The sequence below is a fragment of the Phoenix dactylifera genome, unplaced genomic scaffold (genome assembly GCF_009389715.1).
Source record: "Phoenix dactylifera cultivar Barhee BC4 unplaced genomic scaffold, palm_55x_up_171113_PBpolish2nd_filt_p 000319F, whole genome shotgun sequence".
NCBI lineage: Eukaryota > Viridiplantae > Streptophyta > Magnoliopsida > Arecales > Arecaceae > Phoenix > Phoenix dactylifera.
Genome location: NW_024067788.1, coordinates 593 through 8,479, shown reverse-complemented (window position 1 = coordinate 8,479; position 7,887 = coordinate 593). Strand labels below are relative to the sequence as shown.

At 33.7% G+C, this 7,887-nt stretch overlaps 1 long non-coding RNA gene across 1 annotated transcript; it reads left to right on the top strand.

The window, feature by feature from the left end:
• The first annotated feature begins 6,098 nt into the window (after positions 1-6,098).
• On the top strand, positions 6,099-7,221 carry LOC103712320. The gene is made up of 3 exons (XR_005507948.1): positions 6,099-6,215; positions 6,288-6,342; positions 6,484-7,221. It is a non-coding gene; the product is annotated as an uncharacterized LOC103712320 (long non-coding RNA).
• Positions 7,222-7,887: the final 666 nt, after the last annotated feature.

Sequence of the window (7,887 nt, the reverse complement as noted above, 5' to 3'; positions counted from 1 at the left end):
TTGACAATCCTTATTAAACAGATAATTTAATCTGATCTACCATAAATTTAATTAAATTAAATAAATTAAACATCTAAACATTTTCATCCCTATTTATTAAACAAATAAAAAATAAAGTAAAAAAAATAAACTGCTATGCCTTGGCTTTTTTTTTATAGCCTTGCACCTAATAGTGAAGGTGGAGTGAAAATTGACTATATTTGATTTTAATGTTTTTAATTTTAGTTGGCAATTGAAGTGGCTCAATAGGTCATTCATGTATGTGGCAACTAGAGCTGGAACCAGGCCGAGCTAGGCGGCACTCATAGGTTTCGAGCTAGGTTAGGCCAGCCCAATTTTCTTTTCTCAAGTCTTGGATCAAGCATAGGCCTAATCCAAAGTTCAATTGGACCCATGCATGAAAAAGTTATTTGGGCTAAAAGGTTGGGCCCATAATAAATGGCCAAACTAATTCTTGGCCCCATACCCAAAATGCATGGCCTCACTCGAAAGAGTCTCGGCAGATTGGAGACCACAGTAGATATAGGAGTCATGGTGTCAAAGGCCCATTGAGTGAATGTAGAGGTGGAGCGGGAAACCACATGGATGCTCATGTCCAGATTTTGCCTAATTCCAAGAATCTGTATATGATTCGCATTCAGATTGGTTAAATACTAGACACTTAGAACTATTCAAAGTTTTCAAATGTACCTTTTATTAATCGTTAGAGAGTTGGACTCCAACAATGAGTTTGATCCATTAAATTACTTTTAAAGTGAGCTTTTTTAATAAAGAGATTGGTTGAGAATCTAAGTATTAAAATAACTTCTTTAGGTATTAAAATAATTTATTAAAAAAATTATAATGTTAAACTTGTATATGTGTTTTTTTTTCCAGAGCATCTCATATGCATATTGGAAGACCGTATCAACTAATACCTTTTAAAATTTTCTTTTATAAATGCATATTGGAAGACCTCTAGCCCATACGTGCAATTAGACAAAATCACAAAATTGAGAAATTGGCTTCTAGATCTTAAACCTAGAGAGCCAGAAACATCTACCGAGAGCGACCTTGCTACCGGCTCCATAACCACCATCATGACCAAGTTCTAGAAGCTCAGTTGTTCTATGGTCCACTGCATCTCTATGCTCAGTTTACTCCGCCCACCCTCTTCTTTCAAAACCGATTTTCCTGTGTCAACTTAATGGCTCTTATTATAAAATAATACTATTATGTAACTTGTTTGATTCATAGGTATGGTTGTCTTAATCCTATGGTTCAAATCATCCAATCGACTACGCCAAAATTCGATTCATAGGTATGGTTGTCTTGATCCTATGGTCCAAATCATTGAATCGACTATGCTAGAAAAGGTATGCTCATCCAAGGTGAGTGTACTTATTCTTAACCTTTTATCTAATTTGGACAAAAAATTAGCTAGGCTCGCTAAACGACATTTCATGTATACTATCGGATTGCTCTCCTATAGCCCTACCTCTATTTGATTTGCTGGGTACTTGTGAAAGAGTTAAAATGCTCGGATCCATCTATTCATTAATACTGTGTCTACATAGCAATGAAGGACTCCATATAAGCCAAACCTCTATTATTTATATAATACATGCACACACACATATACTAGATAATATATAATAGACTTGCTAGCTTAATAGCCCATGGATGATGTTAACAGATTATGTCAAAACTGATGTAATCAATAGATGCTCCATCATTAATACGGTCATCTACATGGTAAATGGGGAGCTCAGCAAAGTTGAGCCTTCATTTTAGATATATATATATAGCTAGAAATAATGTTAATAAATTATATTAACAACGATGTCATTAATATATGCCTCATTATTAAATAGCATCTGTGCTGTGAATGGAAATCTTATTACAAGTTCAGCCTTCATATTATATAGATACATACATATAAGTGTATATGCATGTATGTATATAAAATAGATTGGCCCAGGTGGTGGAGGTCATGGTGGAGATAGGAGACATGGTCATAAAGGCCCATTGGGTGGAGGCTGTGAGCCGATAGAGGTGAAGCGAGCAACTACATGGACACTTATATCTAGCTTATGTCTAGCTCCAAAAATCTATAGTAGATACGTATTTGAATTGGATAAATGCTATTCAAAAGTTTTCAATTGTAGCTTTTATTAATTGTTACAGAGTTGGGACTCATTTCGTTCGTGGAAAAAAAAGGGAAGAAAGTATGATCAATGGAAAAACAGAGAATACTTCATGCTTGGTTAGAGTTTTCAAAGAAGCGAGATATAAAAATAACCTTCTCATGGGAATAAGATTCCTACATTTTATTGAAAAAAAACTTATGTGAGACAGAAAAATCCAATTTCCACTAGGAGAGTATTGATTTTTTTTTCAAAAATGTCCTTAAGCTTTTAGATAGAATGGGATAAAATTCTTTTTTTTATTAAGAACATATCAGGGCATTGTACATAACTCGAAAGATCTTGGCCCCATACCCAAAATGCTTGGCCTGACTCGAAAGAGTCCCGAGCCTCCCGACAGAAGATCTTGGAGACCACAACTGAGATAGGAGATGTGGTGTCAGAGGCCCATTGGGTGAATGCTGCGAGTTGATGGAGGTAGAGGGGGCAACCACATGGATGCTCATGTCTAGCTTTTGTCTAGCTCCAAGAATCTGTATTAGATTCGTATTCGGATTGGTTAAATACCAGACACTTAGATACTATTCAAAGTTTTCAACTACACCTTTTGATTAATTGTTAGAGAGTTGGACTCCAACAATGAGTTTGATCCATTACATTAGTTTTAAAGTGAGCTTTTTTAATAAAGACATTCGTTGATAATCTAAGTATTAAAATAACTTTGTTAAACTTCTATATGTGTTTTTTTTTTGAGCATCTCATATGCATATTGGAGGCCCTCATCAACTGATACCTTTTAATATTTTATTTTATAAATGCATATTGGAAGACCTCCCGTACGTGCAATTGGACAAAGCTACAAAATGGAGAACTAGTTTCTAGATCTTGAACTTAGAGAGCCAAAAACATCGATGGTCCATTGCGTCTCTATGCTCATTTTACTCCACCCGCCCTCTTCTTTCAAATCTGGTTTTCTTGTGTCAACTTAATTACTCTTATTATAGATAATACTACTATGTAGCCAGTTTGATTCATAGGTATGGTTGTCTTAATCCTATGGTTCAAATCATCTGATCGACTACGCTAGAATTCGATTCATATGTATGGTTCTCTCAATCCTATGGCCCAAATCATCCAATCGACTATGCTAGAAAAAATACCTCATCCAAGGTGAGTGTACTTAATCCTTTATTTAATTTGGACAAAGGATTCGCTAGGCTCACTAACCGACATTTCATGTATACTCTCGGATTGCTCTCTTGTAGCCCTACCTCCATTTGTTTTGCTAGGTACTTTGCTAAAGAGTTAAAATGCTCGGATCCATCTGTTCATTAATATTGTATCTACATAGTAATGAAGGATGCCATATAAGCCAAGTCGAGATGTCAACGGATATAGATAATAAAGTTGCCAGGTTAATAGCCTAAGGATGATGTTAACGAATTATATTAAAATTGGCATAATTAATAGATGCTCCATCATTAATACAATCATCCACATGGTGAACAGAGAGCTCAATAAAGTGGAGCCTTTATTTTGGATACATATAGCTACGAATGATGTTAATAAATTATATTAATATCGATGTCATTAATATATGCCTCGTTATTAAACATGTATCTGTGCGGTGAATGGATTGCTCAGTACAAGTTGAGACTTTATATTATATAGATATATACATATAAGTGTATATGTATGTATGTATGCATGTATGTATATAAAATAGATTGGCCTAGGTGGTGGAGGCCATAGTAGAGATAGGAGACATGGCCATAAAGGCCCACTAGGTGGAGGCTATGAGCTGGTAGAGATGGTGCGAGCAACTACATGGACGCTTGTATATAGTTTATGTCTAGATAGTAGATATATATTTGAATTGGATAAATACTATTCAAAGTTTTCAATTGTAGCTTTTATTAATTGTTAGAGAGTTATGACTCGTTTCATTCGTGGAAAAAGAAGGAGAGAAAATGTGGTCAATAGAAAAATAGAAAAATATTTCATGTTTGATTAGAGTTTTCAAAGAAAAGAGATGAAAAAGTAACTTTCTCATGAAAATAAGATTTTCATATTTCATGAAAAAGAAAAACTCATGTAGGATATAGAAAAATCCAATTTCCACTGGTGGAGAATTATTTTTTTCCCCAAAAGTACACTTAAGTTTTTAGACAGAATGGGATAAGATTTGTTTTTATTAAGTGCATAACAGGTACTTTACATAATTTTTTCAAAAATCTAGATGCTCACTCAAATATAAGTCACTCTAAAATATGTTCTTTTTCTATGGTCAACCAAACATGCAAAAATTACTTTTCCAAGCATCATATATCCAAGCATTAGCTTTGTAGAAAAATATTTCAATAAAAAAATTCGTTCTGTGAACTAAACGAGTCTTTGGATTGGACGAGTTTTACCCATTATTAGTTTTAAAAGTGAGCCTTTTCTTTTTTAAAAAAAGCGATTGGTTAAGAATTTAGGTATTGAAATAACTTATTAGTATTTCCGTTTATAACAATAGACTTATTTATGTGTTTTAGTTAAAACCATTTTTTTGTGCATCTCGCATGCATACTGGAAGACCTCGACAACTAATATCTTTTAATATTTTCTTTTATTTTTTTGTATGTACATAATCTTCTAGATATTTAAATTCGCATGAATATCCTTTCAAAATTGACATTTACTGTACACCCTTATAAAATATTTTTTTTTATGTAAACCTTTTTTTTCTTACATATATGCCTACATCATTGTTAAGAAATTAGCGATTTTAAATTAATAAATAAATAAAATATCTTTAATAGGTAGATATACAAAAAAATATTTATAGGGGTATATATGCAAATAGCAACTTTGCGAGAATATTCATGCAATTTTACATATCTAGGAGGATTTATATGCAAAAAAACTATTTTTTTTGACTATTTCGACTTGCTTTAATACTTGGATTAGTCTAGTGCCTGCTTCTCAATATTTTCTATAAAAATATTGCTTGAAACAAAGATAGATTCGACAAATAGATAACAAAAAAAGTTTATTAAGGTTCTTTCACTAATCATGAAATTATTTTACTTTATTCTACTTCATTTTTAACAATCACTATATCTTATTTCATCGAAAACTAGCTTATAATTTTTATTATTATAGTTGCATATATGAAGCATGTATTAGAATATAGAAAAGGATTAAAATCTCTTAAAGGCACATAATAGATTACAATAATCAAGCTTCCTTACTATTGTTGTGCTCATGGGCCCATCTTGTACACGAGAAATTTTTTAGCTCTAAAAAATATTAGAGAGGGAATAGTTTTGATCCCGAACGGAGGAATAAAAGAGAGAGATCGAGAGAGATCGAAAAATTTCTCGGAGGGGGCAGAAATATTAATTCCTAACGAGACCTGTTAACTTGTTACTTGCTTTAGAAATAAAAAAGATATTTTTATAATTTTAATTAATTTTTCAAATAAATGTGATTTTTGCTAATCATGCTAGCTGGATCACTATGTCAAAAATATTCATATAAAAATTGTGTTTTATAAGGGCATGCACGTAAATATTAATTGGTTAGAGTATTCGTACAAATTCTAATATTTAGGAGGATATTTATGCAAAAATTCATTTTTTTGCGTTTATATCCTCATAAATATTTAAAATTATCTAAATATTCTCGCAAAAGTAATATATATATATATATATATATACGCACACCTTTATAAATGTTTCTTTTTGCATATTTATCCTTAAGAATGTTTCAAATATTTTAATTTTAAATTATTAACTTTTTAATAGCGTTGGATGGCATAAGTACAAAAAAAAAAAAAAAAAAGTATACATATGTAACAAGTATTTTATAAGGATATATTTATAATTATTAATTTTGGGATAATATTTGGGAGACCCTGTGGCACGTGAGATGCACGTGCAATTGGACAAAACCGCAAAATGTGTACTGGTTTCTAGATCTAAAACCTAGGAAGCCGGAAACGACTACCGAGAGCCATCTCGCTGCCGGCTCCGTCACCGCCACCACCATGACCATGTTCCGGAAGCTCGGCCGCCCCGCGGCCCACCGCGTCTCTATGCTCAGGTAACTCCATTTCTCCTCCTCCTCCTTTTCAGGTAGGTCTTTCTTTATTGACAAGCTTTGGCTTTCCTTCAGGACGATGGTCTCTCAGTTGGTGAAGCATGAACGCATCGAAACCACCGTCGCAAAGGTACTTCTTCCCCTCCTCTTACTGGTTGTAGAGATATGGCTGTTTCAGTTGGGGTGGGGTGTGTGGCATTTCGTCGGGCAGTTGGTGATCATTCGACCAGTGAAAACTAAGCTAAAGTCGTATTTGTTGTTATGATTGCAGGCAAAAGAAGTTCGTCGTGTTGCAGACAACATGGTGCAGCTGGGCAAAGAGGTTATCAAAATACTTTCTTTAATGCTTTAATAATTATTTTCACCCATTAAATTCTGCCAAGTTTGCATTGCTAATATTATCAGACACCAAAAATACTTCGGAGGTTAGTGGTTGACAAGCCAAATGTCTACTACATTGTAACACTAATAATATATTCTAGCACTAAAATTCTGCCGTGCTTGCAATAATGTATCAGAAAGCATAGCAATGAGGACTGGAATTCACTTACGTTACTGTTTGATAGTGCAATTGATTTGGACAAAATTTATTTGCTTGATACTTTATCTTCATTTGTTCTTGAGTGACTGACGTGTGTTTGAGTAATTGTTCAGGCAAGCTTATTACCCATATCTGGGATGCATGAAAACTTGTGATAGCATATTGAGGGATTCCTTGGGGTCCGAGACATGTAATAAGCACGGGAATGATGGAAATATTGGATAAAATGTCATATGCTGGAAGAGTAGATTTCCTACAGTCTATGGGAATACCTCCAGATATCTGCTGCCATATGTGTGCATGCAGGATATTAAGTGAACTGCCACTGTGTCAACCTTGTGCATAGACTAGTTATAGTTAAATGACAAATCACTGGGCAATTGACATGGAAAGTAAACCTGCAAGCCTCCTCCTATGAACCACCTTAGTTTTTTTCTTTTTTCTTTTTGTTTTTTGAGCAACCCACGAGAAGACCCTACTAACCTTCACCTCATTCAGGCCTGCAAGTCCTTACATTTTCATTTTTCATTTGAATGCGAAAGCAACAGGCGGTCTTATATATTTTTCCCCTTCGCTGCATGTTTATGGTCTGAAATAAGATAAGAAATTTGTGTTGAAATAATTAGATTGAAAGGGCTTAAAATGCTCTTCGTATTCAAGTTTCTCTCACAATTAGGGTTTCTAGTAAGTATTTGAAGTGACAGCTAATTATTTTTTTCATGCTTTCTAGTTTATGGTACTATCTTTCTTTTTTATTATGAGGAAAACTTTATGGTAGTATCATATCTACTATCTCCTATATTTGACATTCTTGTTGAACACAGTATTTTTGGTGTTTTACCATTAAAGGGGGAAAAGAAAAATCAGATCTATTTGTTTGATTATGGAAAGGACAAATATTTGTTAGACAGTCAAATTTATGCTTTATGATTCTAACAAAGAAAAGAGATGTTAGTAACGTTTCTTGTTAACCTCAATAAAAAAAGGAAAAATAGAAAAGTGCACTGTTGCTTGTGTTTTCCTTCTCATACGTGAACACTTGTTAGGTCTTGCGGCTGAATCTAGATTCCACTTCGATAATTTTCCAGAGTAGACAACCTTGGTGGTGGTGTCAACAATGGCCTTGATGGCATC